Here is a 22,516-nt window from a genome sequence, read left to right as displayed (position 1 = left end):
GTTAATCTGAATTTTATGTGATGGATCAGAACACAAGTCGGTAAAGTGAAATGAGAAAAATATATAAATAAAACTATTGTTTAGAAATAGAAAACAGAAAATTGCCATGTGCGCATGTATTCACCCCCTTTGTTAGGAAGCCCATAAAAAGCTCTGGTGCAACCAATTTCCTTCAGAAGTCACATAATTAGTGAAATTATGTCCACCTGTGTGCAATCCTAAGGGCTCTTTCACACTTGCGTTCTTGTCTTCCGGCATAGAGTTCCGTCGTCGGGGCTCTATGCCGGAAGAATCCTGATCAGGATTATCCTAATGCATTCTGAATGGAGTGAAATCCGTTCAGGATGCATCAGGATGTCTTCAGTTCCGGAACGGAACGTTTTTTGGGCGGAGAAAATACCGCAGCATGCTGCGCTTTTTGCTCCGGCCAAAAATCCTGAACACTTGCCGCAAGGCCGGATCCGGAATTAATGCCCATTGAAAGGCATTGATCCGGATCCGGCCTTAAGCTAAACGTCGTTTCGGCGCATTGCCGGATACGACGTTTAGCTTTTTCTCAATGGTTACCATGGCTGCTAGGACGCTAAAGTCCCGGCAGCCATGGTAAAGTGTAGCGGGGAGCGGGGGAGCAGCAGCATACTTACCGTCCGTGCGGCTCCTGGGGCGCTCCAGAGTGACGTCAGGGAGCATGGATGACGTCATTCTGGAGCGCCCCGGGAGCCGCACGGACTGTAAGTATGCAGCTCCCCCGCTCCTACTATGGCAACCAGGACTTTAATAGCGTCCTGGCTGCCATAGTAACACTGAAAGCATTTTGAAGACGGATCCGTCTTCAAATGCTTTCAGTACACTTGCGTTTTTCCAGATCCGGTGTGTACCTCCGGCAAGTGGAGTACACGCCGGATCCGGACAACGCAAGTGTGAAAGAGGCCTTAGTGTCACGTGATCTGTCATTACATATACACACCTTTTTTTTTTAAAGGCCCCAGAGGCTGCAACATCTAAGCAAGAGGCATCACTAACTAAACACTGCCATGAAGACCAAGGAACTCTCCAAACAAGTGAGGGACAATGTTGTTGAGAAGTACAAGTCAGGGTTAGGTTATAAAAAAAATATCCAAATATTTGATGATCCCCAGAAACACCATCGAATCTATAAAAAGCAAATGGAAAGAACATGGCAAAACAGCAAAGGGGAAAGATGTAAATGTGTTGGAATGGCCGAGTCAAAGCCCAGATCTCAATCCAATAGAAAATCTGTGGTCAGACTTAGGCCTCTTTCACACTACAGTATGTTGAATTCAGTGTTTTGCGTTCCGTTTTTCACGGATCCGTTGTTCCGTTTTTTGCTTCCGTTGTGGTTCCGTTTCCGTTCCGTTGTTCCGTTCCGTTTTTCCGTATGGCAAATACAGTATACAGTAATTTCATATTAAAAATTGGGCTGGGCATAACATTTTCAATAGATGCTTCCGCAAAAAACGGAACGGATACGGAAGACATACGGATGCATTTCCGTATGTGTTCCGTTTTTTTTGCGGACCCATTGACTTGAATGGAGCCACGGACTGTGATTTGCGGCCAAATATAGGACATGTTCTATCTTTTCAACGGAACGGAAAAACGGAAATACGGAAACGGAATGCATACGGAACACATTCAGTTTTTTTGCGGAACCATTGAAATGAATGGTTCCGTATACGGACCGTATACGGAACGCAAAAAACGGACCGTATACGGAACGCAAAATACTGTAGTGTGAAAGAGGCCTTAGAGATTGCTGTTCACAAGCGTAAACCATCCAACCTGAAGGAGCAGAATCAGTATTACAAGGAGGAATGGGCAAAAATCCTAGTGGTAAGATGTGGCAGCTCATAGAGACTTATCCAAAGCGACTTGGAGCTGTGATTGCCGCAAAAGGTGGCTCTACAAAGTATTGACTTTAGGGGGGTGAATAGTTATGCACATTGACTTTTTCTGTTATTTTGTCCTATTTGTTGTTTGCTTCACAATAAAAAATAAAAAAAATCTTTAAAGTTGTGAACATGTTCTGTAAATGAAATGATGCAAATCCTCAAACAATCCATGTTAATTCCAGGTTGTGAGGCACCAAAACACAAAAAAAGTCGGGGGGGGGGGGGGGGTGAATACTTTTGCAAGCCACTATATGTGATGGGTGTTATATACGGGTGTACGCTGGGCGTTATATATACGGCTATATGCTGGGTGTTATATACGGCTATATGCTGGGTGTTATATACGGCTATACGATGGGCGTTATATACGGCTATACGATGGGCGTTATATACGGCTATACGATGGGCGTTATATACGGCTATACGATGGGCGTTATATACGGCTATATGCTGGGTGTTATATACGGCTATATGCTGGGTGTTATATACGGCTATACGATGGGCGTTATATACGGCTATACGCTGGGCGTTATATACGGCTATACGCTGGGCGTTATATACGGCTATACGCTGGGCGTTATATACGGCTATACGCTGGGTGTTATATACGGCTATACGCTGGGTGTTATATACGGGTGTACGCTGGGCGTTATATACGGCTATACGCTGGGCGTTATATACGGCTATACGATGGGCGTTATATACGGCTATACCCTGGATGGTTTTTATACAGGTATATTACGGTGAATACACATAATGTGATGTACACAGACGTATATTATGTATGGGGAATACACAGCTATACTGGGAGCCCTGTGTGTCCCATGTACAGTTACAATAGCCACACAGACAGTTCTGTAAGTGGAGCCTCATCGTCGCCGGTGATGGAGGGAGCGGCCCCCACCCCCCACGATGAGGCTCTGCACCTGGGCAGTAGGAGATATAAGGGGGAGGGGGAAGACACGTTAATCCCTCCTCCCCGAACCAGACCAGGCGGGAAACATAGCCCCGTTCTATCAGACAGCTCAGCGCTCACCTGCCAGTTTAAGCTTTGTGCGGCCTACAAGGCGTCCTAGCGCGCTCTCCGTCTCACAGGCCTCAGTCCCCCACAGGGCAGCGACTCTGGCCAAGGCTGGCGGCGGCCCGTCCAAGCTGACACTCTCCCTTCTCTTGGCCGCCACCGCCTTAACTCCTCGTCCCGTTTCCCCCTCTGGCGCTAGGTAGTTGGTGCGCGCCGTCAGCGGCAGACTCTGCCTGCGTGTGTGCGTTTACAGGCCTAGGCGCTCGGAATCTTCCACTTCTCAATGGCGAAGGGGAGGACAGCGCATCAGTTTGTTTGTGTCCCACAATGCAGCGCGACTGAGAGGGGGGGGGGGGGGTGAGCAGAGTGACGCGACAAAGAGGGCGGTGACTGTCTGGCTCACACGGTTGCCTAGATACAGCATCGAGTCTTTTGTGGCGCCGTAAAACAGACTTTCGGTACCTCACAGTATGCGACCTTCTATAGGTCACCCCACAGTAGTATGTCCGCATGTGGGGGACCTCACTGTATAAAATAGATCACGTCCCCACCCTATAGTATGAGGTCCTTACTACTTATATATAGGTCACCCCATAGTAGTATGTCAGCATGTGGGGGACCTCACTGTATAAAATAGATCACGTCCCCACCTTATAGTATGAGGTCCTTACTTCTTATATATAGGTCACCCCATAGTAATATGTCCTCACGATTGCTGGGTATTGGCAGCAACAATGATGGTGGTAGTAGTAGTGCTCCCTGACGGTCTTTCTAAGGGCACTTTGAAGTCTCCAAATAGCCCCAGGCATGCTGTTCTGATTAGTTTTCTGTTCTGAGTAATGGATCTCAGACAGAAATGACTAAAGCAGCTGCCAGATCTGCGTAATGGCGCATAAGGGTACTTTCACACGTGCCTTGTTGGATTCCGGATCCGGCCATCTGTATGCAAACGGAGACCATTTGTAGACTGATCCGGATGCGGATTCGTCTATCCGGTTATCATCCGGAAAAACAGATCCGGCATTTATCTTTTTCTCATTTTTAAAGGTCTGCGCAGACCGCAAAACCAGTCCTCAAGCCATATAACGCCATGCGCAAACCCCGGGCATGGTACAAAAAAGTTGCTGTCTACTTGGTACAGGTTGCCTTGTACAACTCTTTTGTCCCAGAGCGCTGGCAACACAGGAAAATTCCTCCAGTTCTATGAGGCAGTCCTCAAGGCCCTGATCTTTTCTGGAAAGAGCAGGCCGGAGTACCTCGGGAACTGTAGGCGCCCGGATTGTCCCTGGCCAACACTTTCCAGGTGTGGTCCCCCATACTGAAAAGAAGGGATGATCCCCCCAAAAAGCGCAGTGTGTGTAACAGGAGGGGGATACAGAAGGACACCACTACTCAGTGTGACATGTGCTCCGATGATCCAGGCCTCTGCATTGGCGGTTGCTTCAGGGAGTACCACACTTCCGTGGAGTACTACATATATAATCCCCTTCCCCAATTTTAATTCCATTTAGACACTAAAACAAAAAATATTATTTTGTAAAACTAAAATAAATAAAAAAAGAAACATATTATGTATCGCCGCGTCCGTAAGAATCTGCTCTATAAACCCCATGATCTAACCGCTCAGATGAACACGGTCAAAAAAATTAAATTAAAACGGTGCAAAAAAAGGTATTTTTTATGTCACCTTACATCACAAAAAGTCATATGCCCCCCCAAAATAGTGCCAATAAAACTGTCCTCTCATTCCACAAAAAATACCGTATTTTTCGCCCCATAAGACGCACTTTTTCCCCCCAAAAAATCGGGGGGAAATGCCCCTGCGTCTTATGGGGCGAATGCTGACAATTTAACATCGCTGGATGCGATGTAGCGTGAGCTGGGGCCGGGGGAGGGACTGGGAGGAGGAGCTGGGGGCCGGGAATAGCGGCGGGGCGGTGCAATCAGTGTAGTATAGCACCGCCCCGCCGCTCCAGTATACTAATATTAAATGTCTTAGTCGATTAAAATGTATTATATATGCCCCCTCACTCCTATATTGCGAATCGTACCTTAAATCCTCATCCTAGGTGCTGTAATGCAGGCTGGGCGGGCGGCAGCGTAACTCCTTGATGTTACCTGCCTGCGCCGCCTACTTTATGAATGAAGCAGGCGGCGCAGGCAAGTGACGTCAGCGAGTGACGCGCCGGCCGCCCGGCCTGCATTACAGCACCTAGGATGAGGATTTAAGGTTCGATTAGCAATATAGGAGCGAGGGGGCATATCTAATGCAATTTAATTGAATAAGACAATTAATATTAGTATGGCAGCGGCGGTGGGGGGGGATGGGGGTATGGATATTGGATGATCGAGCTGATCCGCGGATGGCACAGTTAAGGGGGGGGGGTCTGTGGATGCCACTGTTATGGGCTGGGGGGGCTGTGGATGGCACTGTTATGGGCTGGGGGGCTGTGGATGGCACTGTTATGGGGTGGGGGGTCTGTGGATGGCACATATGTAACAGTGCCACCCACAGATCCCCCTGTAACAGTGCCATCCACAGATCCCCCCTGTAACAGTGCTATCCACAGATACACCCCCCCCCCTGTAACAGTGCCATCCACAGATCCCCCCCCTGTAACAGTGTGTCAGTCATCCACAGATCCCCCCCATAACAGTGTCAGTCATCCACAGATCCCCCATAACAGTGTCAGTCATCCACAGATCCCCCCCATAACAGTGTCCGTCATCCACAGATCCCCCCATAACAGTGTCCGTCATCCACAGATCCCCCATAACAGTGTTCGTCATCCACAGATCCCCCCATAACAGTGTCCGTCATCCACAGATCCCCCCATAAGTGTCCGTCATCCACAGATCCCCCCATAAGTGTCCGTCATCCACAGATCCCCCCATAACAGTGTCCGTCATCCACAGTTCCCCCCCATAACAGTGTCCGTCATCCACAGATCCCCCCATAACAGTGTCCATCATCCACAGATCCCCCCATAACAGTGTCCGTCATCCACAGATCCCCCATAACAGTGTCCTTCACAGATCCCCAGTAATAGTGCCACCCACAGACCACCATTAGTTCCAAACCCACCAAAAGCACACCTTTTGGTTAAAAATATTTTTTTTCTTATTTTCCTCCCCAAAAACCTAGGTGCGTCTTATGGGCCGGTGCGTCCTATAGGGCGAAAAATACGGTAAGCCCTTACCTAAGATAATTGGCTAAAAACTTAAACTGACTCTTAGACTATTGAGATACTAAAATGTATTTATTTTTTGTTTATAAAAGGATAATATAGTGTGAAACCTAAAGACATTTTAAAACAAGTAGACATATTAGGTATCTCCGCGTCCGTAGGAACCTGCTCTATAAAAATATCCCATGACCTAACCCCTCAGATGAACACTGTCAAAAAAATTAAAAACTGTGCCAAAATAGCTATTTTTGGGCAACTTTTCCATTTTAATCAGTTTTCACCAGTAACAAAGCAATGGTTAACAGCCAAACAAAACTTTATATTTATTACCCTGATTCTGCACGTTACAGAAACTCCCCATATGTGGTTGTAAACTGCTGTATGACCAAACGGCAGGGCGCAGAAGGAAAGGAACGGCGTATGGTTTCGGGAAGGCAGATTTTGAAGGCTTTTTTTTTTTGGGCACCATGTCCCATTTGAAGAACCCCTGATGCACCCCTAGAGTAGAAACTCTATAAAAGTGACCCCCATCTAAGAAACTACACCCCTTAAGATATTCAAAACTGATTTTACAAACTTTATTAACCCTTTAGGTGTACTTCAACAGTTTATGGCAAATGGAGATGAAATTTTAGAATTTCTATTTCTGGTAACCTTGCCTCACAAAAATATAATATAGAGCAACCAAAAATCATATGTACCCTAAAAATAGTCCCAACAAAACGGCCACCTTATCCCGTAGTTTCAAAAATGGGGGTCACTTTTATTTAGTTTCTACTCTAGGGGTGCATCAGGGGGGGCTTCAAATGGAACATGGTGAAAATAAACCAGTCCAGCAAAATCTGCCTTCCAAAAACCACACGGCGCTTGTTTCCCTCTACGCCCTACTGTGCGCCCGTACAGTAGTTTACGGCCACATATGGGGTGTTTCTGCAAACTGCAGAATCAGGGCAATAAATATTGAGTTTTGTTTGACTGTTAACCCTTGCTTTGTTACTGGGAAAAAATAGATTAAAATGGAAAATTTGCCAAAAAATTGAAATTCTGGGAGAATAGGATATTGGACAACATATGAACCTACAGACGTGGACAAAATTGTTGGTACCCTTTGGTCAATGAAAGAAAAAGTCACAATGGTCACAGAAATAACTTTAATCTGACAAAAGTAATAATAAATTAAAATTCTATAAATGTTAACCAATGAAAGTCAGACATTGTTTTTCAACCATGCTTCAACAGAATTATGTAAAAAAATAAACTCATGAAACAGGCATGGACAAAAATGATGGTACCCCTAACTTAATATTTTGTTGCGCAACCTTTTGAGGCAATCACTGCAATCAAACGCTTCCTGTAACTGTCAATGAGACATCTGCACCTCTCAGCAGGTATTTTGGCCCACTCCTCATGAGCAAACTGCTCCAGTTGTGTCCGGTTTGAAGGGTGCCTTTTCCAGACTGCATGTTTCAGCTCCTTCCAAAGATGCTCAATAGGATTGAGGTCAGGGCTCATAGAAGGCCACTTTAGAATAGTCCAATTTTTTCCTCTTAGCCATTCTTGGGTGTTTTTAGCGGTGTGTTTTGGGTCATTGTCCTGTTGCAAGACCCATGACCTGCGACTGAGACCAAGCTTTCTGACACTGGCTAGTACATTTCTCTCTAGAATTCCTTGATAGTCTTGAGATTTCATTGTACCCTGCACAGATTCAAGACACCCTGTGCCAGACGCAGCAAAGCAGCCCCAGAACATAACAGAGCCTCCTCCATGTTTCACAGTAGGGACAGTGTTCTTTTCTTGATATGCTTCATTTTTTCGTCTGTGAACATACAGCTGATGTGCCTTGGCAAAAACTTCGATTTTTGTCTCATCTGTCCACAGGACATTCTCCCAGAAGCTTTGTGGCTTGTCAACATGTAGTTTGGCATATTCCAGTCTTGCTTTTTTATGATTCGTTTTCAACAATGGTGTCCTCCTTGGTCGTCTCCCATGTAGTCCACTTTGGCTCAAACAACGACGGATGGTGCGATCTGACACTGATGTTCCTTGAGCATGAAGTTCACCTTGAATCTCTTTAGAAGTCTTTCTAGGCTCTTTTGTTACCATTCGGATTATCCGTCTCTTAGATTTGTCATCAATTTTCCTCCTGCGGCCACGTCCAGGGAGGTTGGCTACAGTCCCATGGATCTTAAACTTATGAATAATATGTGCAACTGTACTCACAGGAACATCTAGTTGCTTGGAGATGGTCTTATAGCCTTTACCTTTAACATGCTTGTCTATAATTTTCTTTCTGATCTCTTGAGACAGCTCTTTCCTTTGCTTCCTCTGGTCCATGTCGAGTGTGGTACACACCATATCACCAAACAACACAGTGATTACCTGGAGCCATATATATAGGCCCAATGGCTGATTACAAGGTTGTAGACACCTGTGATGCTAATTAGTGGACACACCTTGAATTAACATGTCCCTTTGGTCACATTATGTTCTGTGTTTTCTAGGGGTACCATCATTTTTGTCCATGCCTGTTTCATGAGTTTATTTTTTTACATAATTCTGTTGAAGCATGGTTGAAAAACAATGTCTGACTTTCATTGGTTAACATTTATAGAATTTTAATTTATTATTACTTTTGTCAGATTAAAGTTATTTCTGTGACCATTGTGACTTTTTCTTTCATTGACCAAAGGGTACCAACAATTTTGTCCACGTCTGTATATCAGCAGTTAAGGCATTTCTGGACAATTCCACATTTCAATAGGTTGCCTGACCTGATGCCATCTTTAGGCGTTGGTGGCCTAGCACCAGGATGTGGCTGTTGGCAAGAGCAGAGTCCACCATAATGTTGGGTGAAGCTTCAGAATTCCCTTTTCAGGATGAAATGGCTGTGACTGAGATTCATACGACCGGGATGAACTATTATGCAAACATATGTATATATGTCTTTTAATATATACATCTGTATTTGTGTAGATATATGCAGTACAGACCAAAAGTTTGGACACACCTTCTCATTCAAAGAGTTTTCTTTATTTTCATGACTATGAAAATTGTAGATTCACACTGAAGGCATCAAAACTATGAATTAACACATGTGGAATTATATACATAACAAAAAAGTGTGAAACAACTGAAAATATGTCATATTCTAGGTTCTTCAAAGTAGCCACCTTTTGCTTTGATTACTGCTTTGCACAATCTTGGCATTCTCTTGATGAGCTTCAAGAGGTAGTCACCTGAAATGGTTTTCACTTCACAGGTGTGCCCTGTCAGGTTTAATAAGTGGGATTTCTTGCCTTATAAATGGGGTTGGGACCATCAGTTGCGTTGTGGAGAAGTCAGGTGGATACACAGCTGATAGTCCTACTGAATAGACTGTTAGAATACGAACAAGATGTGCTTTAACTACAGACTGACAGCTTTAATTTGAGGGTATTTACATCCAAATGAGGTGAACGGTGTAGGAATTACAACAGTTTTCATATGTGCCTCCCACTTGTTAAGGGACCAAAAGTAATGGGACAGAATAATAATCATAAATCAAACTTTCACTTTTAAATACTTGGTTGCAAATCCTTTGCAGTCAATTACAGCCTGAAGGCTGGGACACATAGACATCACCAGGCGCTGGGTTTCATCCCTGGTGATGCTCTGCCAGGCCTTTACTGCAACTGTCTTCAGTTCCTGCTTGTTCTTGGGGCATTTTCCCTTCAGTTTTGTCAAATACATGCTCAATTGGATATAGGTCAGGTGATTGACTTAGCCATTGCATAACATTCCACTTTTTCCCCTTAAAAAACTCTTTGGTTGCTTTTGCAGTATGCTTTGGGTCATTGTCCATCTGCTCTGTGAAGCACCTTCCAATGAGTTCTGAAGTATTTGACTGAATATGAGCAGATAATATTGCCCGAAACACTTCAGAATTCATCCTGCTGCTTTTTTCAGCAGTCACATCATTAATAAATACAAGAGAACCAGTTCCATTGGCAGCCATACATGCCCACGCCATGACACTACCACCACCCTGCTTCACTGATGAGGTGGTATGCTTAGGATCATGAGCAGTTTCTCTCCTTCTCCATACTCTTCTCTTCCCATCACTCTGGTATAAGTTGATCTTGGTCTCATCTGTCCATAGGATGTTGTTCCAGAACTGTGAAGGCTTTTTTTAGATGCCGTTTGGCAAACTCTAATCTGGCCTTCTTGTTTTTGAGGCTCACCAATGGTTGGCATCTTGTGGTGAACCCTCTGTATTCACTCTGGTGAAGTCTTCTCTTGATTGTTGACTTTGACACACATACACCTACCTCCTGGAGAGTGTTCTTGATCTGGCCAACTGTTGTGAAGGATGTTTTCTTCACCAGGGAAAGAATTCTTTGGTCATCCAGCACAGTTGTTTTCCGTGGTCTTCCGGATCTTTTGGTGTTGCTGAGCTCACCGATGTGTTCCTTCTTTTTAAGAATGTTCCAAACAGTTGTTTTGGCCACGCCTAATGTTTTAGTGTTTTTGCTATCTCTCTGATGGGTTGTTTTAGTTTTTTCAGCCTAATGATAGCTTGCTTCACTGATAGTGACAGCTCTTTGGATCTCATCTTGAGAGTTGACAGCAACAGATTCCAAATGCAAATAGCACACTTGAAATTAACTCTGGACCTTTTATCTGCTCGTTGTAATTGGGATAATGAGGGAATAACACACACCTGGCCATGGACACCATCCCATTACTTTTGATCCCTTAACAAGTGGGAGGCACATATGCAAACTGTTATAATAACTATACCGTTCACCTGATTTGGATGTAAATACCCTCAATTTAAAGCCGACAGTCTGCAGTTAAGGCCTCATGCACACGACCGTTGTTTCATTCCGTTGTTCAGTTTTTCGTGATTTTCTGCGGACCCATTGACTTTCAATGGGTCCGTTGAAAACTCAGCTAATGCACCGTTTGTCATCTGCGTCCGTAATCCATGGTTCCAGTCTGTCAGAAAAATATAACCTGTCCTATTTTTTTCACGGAAAACGGTTCGCGGACCCATTCAAGTCAACTGGACCGTGAAAAAATGCGGAGGCACACAAGATTGTCATCCGCGTCCATTTTTTTCCAATCATTTGCATGGCAAACTTGACTTTTCTTTTACTTTCCTTCATGTCTGGTGATCCTCCAAAAATAAAGGAAGACATACGGAAACGGATCATGGAACAACGGAACCCAATTTTGTGGAACGGAACACAACAACGGTCGTGTGCATGAGGCCTAAAGCACATCTTGTTTGTTTCATTTCAAATCCATTGTGGTGGTGTATAGAGCCAAAAATGTTAGAATTGTGTCGATGTCCCAATATTTATGGACTTGACTGTATATATTTGTGTGTATATATACTTATATAATATGTATATTGTAATTGTGGGCCCAGTTGTGTATTATATACAGTATATGTATATAGATATGCCCCAATTATGTTTATACTTGTATCTAGCTGTGGCCCAATAATACCCCCATCTCGGGTGCCCCCTCCCCAGCCAAATCCTCCTGCAGGCTCATTCCAACGTGCCTGCAGAAGGAAAATGCCGCCTGCATGGCTGGACAATCATGTCTAGGTGCGGCCTCATCAAAAGACAGGGGATCGATAAGATCTCCTGTCTTGCGTTAAACATCTCCAGCAGGGCTGGACATGTTTAGCATAACAGAGATAGGGGAACAAAATTTACCCTCCCTCTGTTTGTGGCATACCTCCGGTGCGGTAATTACAGCACCAGCGGTATGCGTGGGCACTTCAGGCGGGAGATTCATATCACTGCGCCAGCCCACGTGGACCTGGCTGCACACGCAGTACGGGGGCGAGCGCCACGCAGTTTAAATACCCCGGTGGCGCTGCACTAGGGAAGTTAGCTTGGTGTATCCCAGAAGAGAGCACAACTGGCGCTCCAGAGTCAGAACCTCTACCCCCCAGAAGAAAGAGAGCAGGCAGCCATGCGCTGGGCTGCGTTGCACTAGACCCCCCCCCCCCCCCCCCCAGCAGCCCCAGAGAGAGGAGGAGGAGGCCGTGAAGAGAATCATCCCCAGGACGATGAGCAACCCCTGGAGACGAGCATTAATGGCTGAGTACCTCTGAACTGCCCCAATTACCCCTGCCCTGAATACCCCTTACCCTGCATTCCCTGTGTGCAGCCCCAGCATTAACTCCTGCTGCCCTGAACCCCAGCATTCCAGCATTAACCCCGGAGCCCTTGCTGGGCTGATCACCTCCCTTGCTGGGCTGTATTTACCCCTATTACACTGTCCTGCAGGTCCCTAACCCCTGCAGTCCCAGCCAACCCTGCATTAACCCTTGCAGGGCCGCTCCGACCCCTGGCCTGCATTATGTTCCCTGGCCTGCATGTATGTTAACCCTTGCAGTGCCACAATTGTGTTACCCTGCAGGGACAGTGTATAGAGCCAGGTTGGGTGGGAGCTGCTGCTGATGTAATGTGTGTAATGTTTAGGTAGCGTTTGGGGTGGAATGGGAACATTGTACTGTGTGTAGTGTAGTTAGGTGTGTATTGTAGTGCTATTACTGTACTGTGGTGTGTGCGTCTATAACCATTGATATATAAATCTATATAGATATAGTGTAATAGACTGTATTTGTATTGTGTCATAAATATTTTATTGTTCATAATACAGTGTATAGTGTTTATGGTCGCCGCCATAGTAGCAGTAGTAAGTCGCATGTAGTTCAGTGTAGAGTAATCAACAGAGTTAGTCGTATATATTGTATAAATAGGCGGAGTCGTCAACAGATATTAATTATTGATTACCCAAAATATCAACAATTAATATTCCCCTTAACGTTGGCGAGCCAGGCCCACTGCTCAGTGGATTCTGAGCGTCCATAGCCTGATAGTTCTGACAGGTAAAGTTTTTTTTTTTTCAATCAGGCCCCTCCTTTACCAAGTTATTTGCAACCTTAACCCCAAGAATGGTGAAGTTAGTAAGGGTTGTACTGAATGTCAGATAGGGCGGTGTTCTTTCCCGCAGTTAGAATTTAGGTACTATGACATCGCCTCTTACTCAGAAATTCTGACCTGCCTTGTAAAGACCTACAGTGGATATAAAAAGTCTGCACACCCCTGTTAAAATGTCAGGTTTCTGCGCTGTAAAAAAAAATTAGACAAAGATAAATCATTTCAGAACTTTTTCCACCTTTAATGTGACCTATAAACTGTACCACTCAATTGAAAAACAAACTGAAATCTTTTAGGGAAGAAAAAATATAAAAATAAAATAATATGGTTGCATAAGTGTGCACACCCTTAGGGGCCATTCACACGTCCGTTGTTTCTTTCCTGATCTGTTCAGTTTTTTGCGGAACAGATCTGGACCAGATCTGGACCCATTCATTTTCAATGGGTCCTGAAAAAAAAAAAGGACAGCACAATGTCTGATTTTTTTTCAGGACCCATTGAAAATGAATAGGTACAGAACTGGTCCAGATCTGTTCCGCAAAAAACGGAACAGATCAGGAAAGAAACAACGGATGTGTGAATGGACCCTTACACTAATACTTTGTTTAAGCACCTTTTGATTTTATTACAGCACTCAGTCTTTTTGGGTCTTTTTTTAATGCAAATATATGTACATATGTCTTTTATTATATACATATGTATATTGGCCCTGTATGCCCAGTACGGGCCTAGTTATGTGTAGGTATATATAGAGAGAGATGTGTGTATGCCCCTTGTATTGCACACATCTACTGTATGTGTATGTATATATATATATATATATATGTGTGTGTGTGTGTGTATATAATATGCTCCCTGTATATTGTAATTTCGGGCCCAGTTGTGTATAATTTATATGTTTATAGTTGAAGAAAAATTGCGGCACTGGCTCAAGGAACAAGGTTTGGGTGCGCGCCCCAGGGGAATAGACTTTTTACCGCAATAAACGGATCCAGAAAAAAGAGCGGCACTCCAGTAGATAAAAGCAAGTGAACCCTTTATTCACCCAGGCTCTTTTTTCTGGATCCATATACATGTATATAGATATGCCCCAATTATGTATATACTCTAAATGTGGCCCAATAATACCCCCATCTCGGGTGCCCCCTCCCCAGCCAAATCCTCCTGCAGGCTCATTCCAACGTGCCTGCAGAAGGAAAATGCTGCCTGCATGGCTGGACAATCATGTCTAGGTGCGGCCTCATCAAAAGACAGGGGATCGATAAGATCTGCTGTCTTCTGTTTAGCATAACAGAGATAGGGGAACAAAAGTTTGTGGCATACCTCCGGTGCTGTAATTACAGCGGGGTTTAAATACCCCAAAAGAAAAGCGCTAGGGAAGTTAGCCTAGCGTGTCCCAGACATAGGCGTGGGCACACCCGAATCACACCTCCGTGCTCAACCTCCTGCACTGCCACTTGAGCCCCGGCTGTCCCGCACAACCACAATGATATCTTCAGACTGCTCTCATGCTCCGTGTCCCAGCGGCTGGCTGCGTAACGTCACTCACTCTGACGTCACACGCCTGCTCCACCTGCTTCATTAATAAAGTGGGAGGAGCAGGTGCGTGCGGCGTGACGGAGCGACGTCACGTTACGCTGCCGCCTGCCCAGTGCCCAGTGATTGTGGAATACTAGCTGGAGTCTCCCAGTAAGTAGTTTATTACAACACTAAGTTTACAATACTTTGCTTGCATAAGACCCCGGCGGCCTCAACCCCCTGTTGGGGGTCACTGTCAGGGACACTGTTATGGGGGAGGGGGATCTGTGGATGATGACACATATATAGCACAAGATGCTGCTATATATGTGTCATCCACAGATCCCCCCCGGCCCCACATAACAGTGTCATCCACATACCACAGACCCCCCCGCATCTGTGTCAGATTCCACACAGATACCCCCATAACAGTGCCTTCCACAAATATCTTCTTAATAGACTGTTAAGGAGATAACTGTGGTCTGTGGATGACACTGTTATGGGGGCATCTGTGTAGAATATGACACTGTTATGGGGGATCTGTGGATGACACTGTTATGGGGGGGATCTGTGGATGCCCCCAATAACAGTGTCATCCAGAGATCCCGCATAATAATGTCATCCACTGATGCCCATAACAGTGCGTTATCCACAGATGCCCATAACAGTGCGTTATCCACAGATGCCCATAACAGTGCATCATCCACAGATGCCTCCATAACCGTGCGTCATCCGCAGATGCCCCCATAACAGTGCGTCATCCGCAGATGCCCCCATAACAGTGCGTCATCCGCAGATGCCCCCATAACAGTGCGTCATCCGCAGATGCCCCCATAACAGTGCGCCATCCGCAGATGCCCCCATAACAGTGTGTCATCCGCAGATCCCCCATAACAGTGTGACATCCGCAGATCCCCCATAACAGTGTGTCATCCTCAGATCCCCCATAACAGTGTGTCATCCACAGATCCCCCATAACAGTGTGTCATCCACAAATCCCCCATAACAGTGCGCCTGAGGAGAGACAGAAAAGAGGGGAAAGAATCTGCGGAAGCAAGCAGAGGACGGCGCAGCAGACGACTAAATAGCTTCTTTTGTAAGTAAATTGTTTTATTTTTTTGTCTTTTATTATATTCTGGCTTTTGCTTAAAGGGACAGTAACATTTTTTTGTTTTGTTTTGTTTTTAGCTATGTATGATGCTTTTTGATAAATAAATGTATTGGTGCTGTAATGTGGACCCCAGGCCTCTCTGATGTCCTGCAGGCTGGCGCTGTGGCAGCATACAGGCAGCAGAAAGGCTCTGGGGCTGTCATTGTGTGCTCTGGAACTTTTCCCTTCATAGCCACTGCTATCTCTCTCTCGTACAGTGCAGACTCTGCAGGAGGCATCCCATTTGCTCTCTGTCCTAATAGAAGTCTATGGGAATTAAAACCGATCCATCTGGTTCCCATTATGCAAGACGGAAAACAAAGTCCTGTCGACAGGATAACAGCATAACAGGACCCAGACGGATTGGGCTTTCTCATAAACTTCTATTAGGACAGAGCAAAACGGAATGCCTCTTAAAGGTTTCCGTTTTGCATTCCATCTGGCCATTCCGTTATATATTCTGTTTGAAACGGAACCTATAACGGAATGGGATAACACAGATGTAAACCCACCCTTAGGAATAGATTGTTTCTCAATACTCAAGCGTACCGAGGAAGAAAGGAAAACTCTTGAAAGCTTTTCTTTTAAGTAGTAGGTTAGTACAATAAAAATTGACACACTGTTATGGAGGATCTGTGGATATAATATATATATATATACATACATACACACACACCCGCGCGTCGTGTGTGTTTGTGCTTTAGGGTGCACACCCTAATGTAATAGGCTGCGCACGCCTATGGTCCCAGAAGAGAGCGCAACCAGCGCTCCGGAGTCAGAACCTCTACCCCCCCAGAAGAAAGCGAGCAGGCAGCCATGCCCCGAGCTGCGCTGCGCTAGACCCCCCCCCCCCCCCCCGAAGGAAGCGCAGGTAGCCCTGAGGAGGTAGCACTGCGCAGTTAACCCCTGCATCCCCAAAGGGAGAAGGAGGAGGAGGCCGTGAAGAAAATCATCCCCAGGACGATGAGCAACCCCTGGAGACAAGCATTAATGCATTAATGGCTGAGTACCCCTGAACTGCCCCAGTTACCCCTGCCCTGAATACCCCTTACCCTGCATTCCCTGTGTGCAGCCCCAGCATTAACTCCTGCTGCCCTGAACCCCAGCATTCCAGCATTAACCCCTGAACCCTTGCTGGGCTGATCACCTCCCTTGCTGGGCTGTATTAACCCAGTATTTACCCCTATTGCACTGTCCTGCAGGTCTTTAACCCCTGCAGTTCCAGCCAACCCTTGCAGGACCGCTCCTACCCCTGGCCTGCATTATGTTAACCCTTGCAGTGCCACAATTGCGTTACCCTGCAGGGACAGTGTATAGAGCCAGGTTGGGTGGGAGCTGCTGCTGATGTAATGTGTGTAATGTTTAGGTAGCGTTTGGGGTGGAATGGGAACATTGTACTGTGTGTAGTGCAGTTAGGTGTGTATTGTAGTGCTATTACTGTACTGTGGTGTGTGCGTCTATAACCATTGATATATAAATCTATATAGATATAGTGTAATAGACTGTATTTGTATTGTGTCATAAATATTTTATTGTTCATAATACAGTGTATAGTGTTTATGGTCGCCGCCATAGTAGCAGTAGTAAGTCGCATGTAGTTCAGTGTAGAGTAAGCAACAGAGAGTTAGTTGTATATATTGTATAAATAGGCGGAGTCGTCAACAGACGTCTCACGCCTATTTATGAATATTAATTATTGAGATTACCCAAAATATCAACAATTATTATTCCCCTTAACACATAGGCAGGAAATGAACAGCAGAGTACGGTCTTCTTGCCGCTGTATTCTCATATTACTCATTTATTTCTTATTACACAAGCCGTCAGTAAATATTTATAGTGGAGTAAAAGAAGCCAGAGCTGCATCATCTTAAAGGGACTCTGTCACCACTTTCTAACCCCCACTTTTTTAACTATCGTTTTATTCATGGTGCCCTTCTGATTACAGTTGTCATCTTATATGTTAGATCTGCGGTGCCGTTTAGGTAAAAAATCGATTTATATCACCTGTCAATCAGCTAGATAAGGTGCCCAGGGCGTTCCTCTCCTCTTGAATCTGCCGCCTGCCGCCGCCGCCGTTGGTGCCCAGCTCCTCCCCCGGTCTCGTCAGCGCTGCCTCAAACAACACTGATCCGCCTCCGGCTCTCCCTCAATGCCCCCTCCTTTTTTTCGGAAATCTCGCCCGTGCGTACGCATCCTTTCGGCATCATCGCTCTAAGTTCGCGTTATGCGCATGCGCGAGAAAAGGATGCGTACGCACGGGCGCAGGCCTGTGCGCACACGCGAGATTTCCGAAAAAAAGGAGGGGGCATTGAGGGAGAGCCGGAGGCGGATCTGTGTTGTTTGAGGCAGCGCTGACGAGACCGGGGGAGGAGCTGGGCACCAACGGCGGCGGCGGCAGGCGGCAGATTCAAGAGGAGAGGAACGCCCTGGGCACCTTATCTAGCTGATTGACAGGTGATATAAATCGATTTTTTACCTAAACGGCACCGCAGATCTAACATATAAGATGACAACTGTAATCAGAAGGGCACCATGAATAAAACGATAGTTAAAAAAGTGGGGGTTAGAAAGTGGTGACAGAGTCCCTTTAAGTCCGGGGTCAGCACTTACCAAAAATGTTCCTGGAAATAAGCACAGAATTCAGGATCTTACAGATGGAGCATGAACTATTATGTTATCCAGTCATTTGGTCACTGTCTGGACATTCTGCCTGGGACACGCGTAACCTCATGTTTGGGTCAGTTATGACTTTAAGAGCGTCCATATTTGGACATTTTCTGTATAAACAAGGTTTTTTTTTATTATCTCTGTCCACAAACTGGCGTCCACAGCTGCTTACTTTTGTTGTTGACTTTGGTGGATAAATATACAATCCTCAAACTATAGAAGTTTGTATTTGCGGGGGGGCGTGGCCTGAGCATGCAGCCGTGAAGTCGCACCTTTCAGAGCTCCCGGATCCCAGGCCCTTCTAAAAGATATTAAGGGCAGCAATTGGACTCTGACTGACTCGCACAGGATGGTCAGACGATCGGGTCGTCGCGGGTCCACTTACATTGCCTCAGAACCCCATATCGCGAGGTTCTTCTCCGTCACGCCAGCTCCCGTTCCGGAACCCTCAAAGATGGCGCCGGTGGAGGGCGCCGAGACGCTGCAGGCCCCTCCCGCTGCTCGAACGGGTGATTGTTTCGTCCAGACGGGAGTGATCCCCTCAACGCCGATCTCCTCTTCTTCGGACTGGCCAGTGATATCGGCGGCCACATCGGATCCCTCATACTTGCTGGGCAAGAGGTCCTATGTCCAGGCGGCCGCATGGTCCAAGATGGCGGCGGAAGGTACTCCAGGGATGGGGGCTACCCCCGCTACGGCCGTTCGAGATGGTTCTCGGGACTCTCCTATGCAGGCCTCACTGCAGCAGGCCCTGGTGCCTCTTACTGGCGGTGATCCGCTCCAGCAACCCTCAGCGCCTGACACCGGGCCCATGAACTCCGGCGCATCCCCCAAGCTTACTCCGGTAAGTGAGACGCGTGGTGACGCTACACCTACACCAGCCGCCGTCGAACTGCAGGCACAGTCTCCGATGCCTAGTCGCCCTATACTCCCCGAACCCTCATCCATGCAGCTAGGGGGACGCAGTTCCATACGGGACTCTCGTGTACCTAATCAGGAGGCCCAAAATGGCGCGCAGGCCGCAACGAGGGATGTGCAGCCTTCACAGGCTCTTTCTGTGGACCTCTCCTCTACTCCTGCCATTTTCCACCCTCCAGACGCCTCAGATTTGTCTGATGCTTCATCATCCTCCTCCTCATCTCAAGGTAGGAGGGCAAAGCGGCCTAGGCTGAAGGACATTTGGTCTCTCCTCAGTATGCTCCCAACTAAGTCGGATCTGGAGGTGATCTTACAGAGGGTTGAAGCCAAACATGACCAGGCTATAGCTGAAGTCAAAACTGACCTATTGGCTGTTTCCACTAAAGTGACTTCGCAGAATCAATTCTCGGCCGAGCTGGATGCCCGCCTCACTGCCGTGGAATCGTCTGTCGCCTCCCAACAGGCATTAAACAGGCACCTGCTGTTACAGTTAGATGACCAGGAGAACAGGGGTCGACGTAATAATGTCAAGATCCGCGGGATCCCTGAGGATATCAAAGCTATGGATTTACGGAACGCGGTGACCGCTATCTTCAACTCTCTCTTAGACAGACCTGAGGAGTCTGAAATTGAGCTGGACAGAGTGCACAGGGTCCAGGGACCCAGACGTTCAGAAAATTCTGCTCCACGTGATGTCTTATGCAGAGTTCACTTCTTCAGGGAAAAAGAGGAACTCATTCAGAGAGCTTGGAGACGGGGTCCAGTCTCCTTCTACGGCGCACAGATTTAAATCTTACCGGACGTGTCCAGAAGGACCCTGTTCATGAGGCGCACTTTGAAACCTCTTCTGCAGGTCGTCACCACCTCTGGAGCCACCTACCGATGGGGTCACCCGTTTCACCTGATAATTCGCAGAAATGGTGCCACTTTTGCTCTGCATTCTCCAGATCAGGCGGGTGAGCTTAGCCAGTTCCTGGACAGTCCGCCTATCGCTCTACCGGACTGGCTTGATGTGCCGATTTTCCTGACCCCAACAACTGGCTCCCTGCCACGCCTGAATAATGGCTCCCAAAGAATCCGACCTCAGGTCCCGCACTCTCCAGGATAGGGGATTGTTCTTCTTGACGAGTTGTTCCTGTTGATAAGGGATGGAGCCTTACCCCTCTTATAAGTTCTACTGTACCTGGAACTGTTCTAGTTGGGGAGCAGACACAGAGGACAGCGTGTTTTATCTTTGCTCTCACTGTCTTCCTGTGTCTCCTCCCGATTCCTTTATAATTGCTGTTCTTTGCATCAGAATGTTTAAAAACAGATTCTGGGCCTGGGGGAAAGGGTAGCCTCATAGTCTGCTCTGCTTAACCCCCACTAGGTCCGTGAGTCTTGGCTCGCTCATTTGTTTTTGGGCTTTCCAAGAGTCGCATAGTGGATACCACTTTCCACTGTATTGGTTCTTATTAGTTTGGTCTGAACTGGGCTAGCCAGTTCTGATTGCTCGCCTTCCTTTTTTTTTTTTTTTTTTTTTTTTTTTTTTTGGGGCGTATTGATATCTGTTGAACTGGTTTGTTAGTGTGGTTTGTCTGGCCTTTTGTTTCCTGTCTCGTCTTTTTCTCCCCCCCCCCCCCTCCCGATTGTTTTCTCCCTTATTTTTTGTTTTTTGTTTTTTGTTTTTTGTTTTCCGCAGTCTTTGGTCATGTCTGAACTCACCTTCGCATCCATCAATGCCAATGGGCTGAATACGCCTGAGAAGCGTTCCTCCATTCTCCGGCTCTTATGGTGTAAAAAGGTGCAGATTGCCTTCATTCAGGAGACCCACTTTCGCAAGGACTCTATGCCGAAATTTGGTTCCCCCAGATACCCGGATGCCTACCACAGCTGCTACGACCTATCCAAATCTAGGGGTGTGAGTATCCTTATTGCCAGATCTACTCCCTGGGAATTCCTAGATTCGAGCTCGGATGATACCGGTAGGTTTCTGTTTGTCAAAGGTAAACTAGGTGGCCAGGTGTACACTTTGGCTAACATATACCTTCCTAACACAAAACAACTGAGAGCCCTAACTAGAATTTTATCTAAATTAGATGATTTTGCGGAAGGCACTCTATTGGTCGGAGGAGATCTAAATGTCGCGCTGGATCCACTTGTGGATGTATCGAAGGGTTCCTCTCACTTGGCCTATTCCTATATCCGCCGTATCAGGAGCCTTCTCCATACTCATCAGTTGATAGACGTTTGGCGTACAGTCCATCCGGAAACCAGGGATTATACGTTCTACTCGGCCCCTAGAGATGTGTATTCTAGATTGGATTACTTTCTAATTAGACACTCGGCTGTTCCACTAGTAGCTTCCTCCTCCATTGACCCGATTACTTTCTCTGACCACGCCATGCTGCATGTCTCCTTGAAATCTCCTCTTCCTACGGCTAGATCTTGGCAGTGGCGTCTTAATGAGTCGTTACTGCAGGATCTGGTAATCTCGCAAGACATTGACCTAGCTCTCTCACGCTATTTTGAGGAGAACCAGGTTAATGATACCTCTCCTTTGACGGTGTGGGCTGCCCATAAGTGTGTGATTAGAGGGGAGTTCATCAGACATGGAGCTCGGCAAAAGAAGGAAAGGGCACTGGAAATCTCTCAAATCCTGAAGGAGATTTCAGATTTGGAACAGTTGCATAAACGCTCTCATGCGCAATCGGCTTGTTCAGCTCTTGTACTAGCTAGGTGTAAACTCAAGGATAAGTTAGACACCCGTACAAATTTTCTTTTATCCAAGGGTAGGAGGCATTTCTTCGAGTATGGTAATAAATGTGGCAGGCTACTGGCCAGATCATTGAGGGAACAGAGAGCTAGGAATTACATTCCCCGTATCACTCCTCCTAGAGGTCACGCTCTGAGTAACCCCGATTCCATAACGGAGGCTTTTGCCCACTTCTATCGAGACCTTTATAACTTACCGCAGTCTACCCAAGCTGGTTTGTCATTGGACTCAGTCATGAGTACATACCTGTCAGCTTCAGGTTTACCTAAACTACCGAGTGAGGCCCTAGAGGGTCTGAATGGCCAAATTACTACTGAGGAGATAGGTGTAGCCCTAAAGTCGATGCAACCTAGTAAGGCGCCGGGTCCTGACGGGCTTCCGGCCTCATACTATAAGAGATATCTCTCCCTTCTTCAAACACCTCTTGCTAACGCCCTGA

At 46.4% G+C, this 22,516-nt stretch overlaps 1 protein-coding gene across 2 annotated transcripts in view; it reads right to left on the bottom strand.

Annotated features, from left to right (window-relative positions):
* Window positions 1-3,253, bottom strand: part of ZBTB44 (zinc finger and BTB domain containing 44) — a 44,719-nt gene extending 41,466 nt beyond the window's left edge. For both annotated transcript variants that reach the window (XM_044281735.1, XM_044281736.1), the window contains exon 1: window positions 2,950-3,253. The gene's annotated coding sequence lies outside the window, so the exon portion shown is untranslated. The remainder of the gene's footprint in view (window positions 1-2,949) is intronic.
* Window positions 3,254-22,516: the final 19,263 nt, after the last annotated feature.

The sequence above is a fragment of the Bufo gargarizans genome, chromosome 2 (assembly GCF_014858855.1).
Source record: "Bufo gargarizans isolate SCDJY-AF-19 chromosome 2, ASM1485885v1, whole genome shotgun sequence".
NCBI classification, from domain to species: Eukaryota; Metazoa; Chordata; class Amphibia; order Anura; family Bufonidae; genus Bufo; species Bufo gargarizans.
This window is presented reverse-complemented; position numbering and strand designations above follow the sequence as displayed.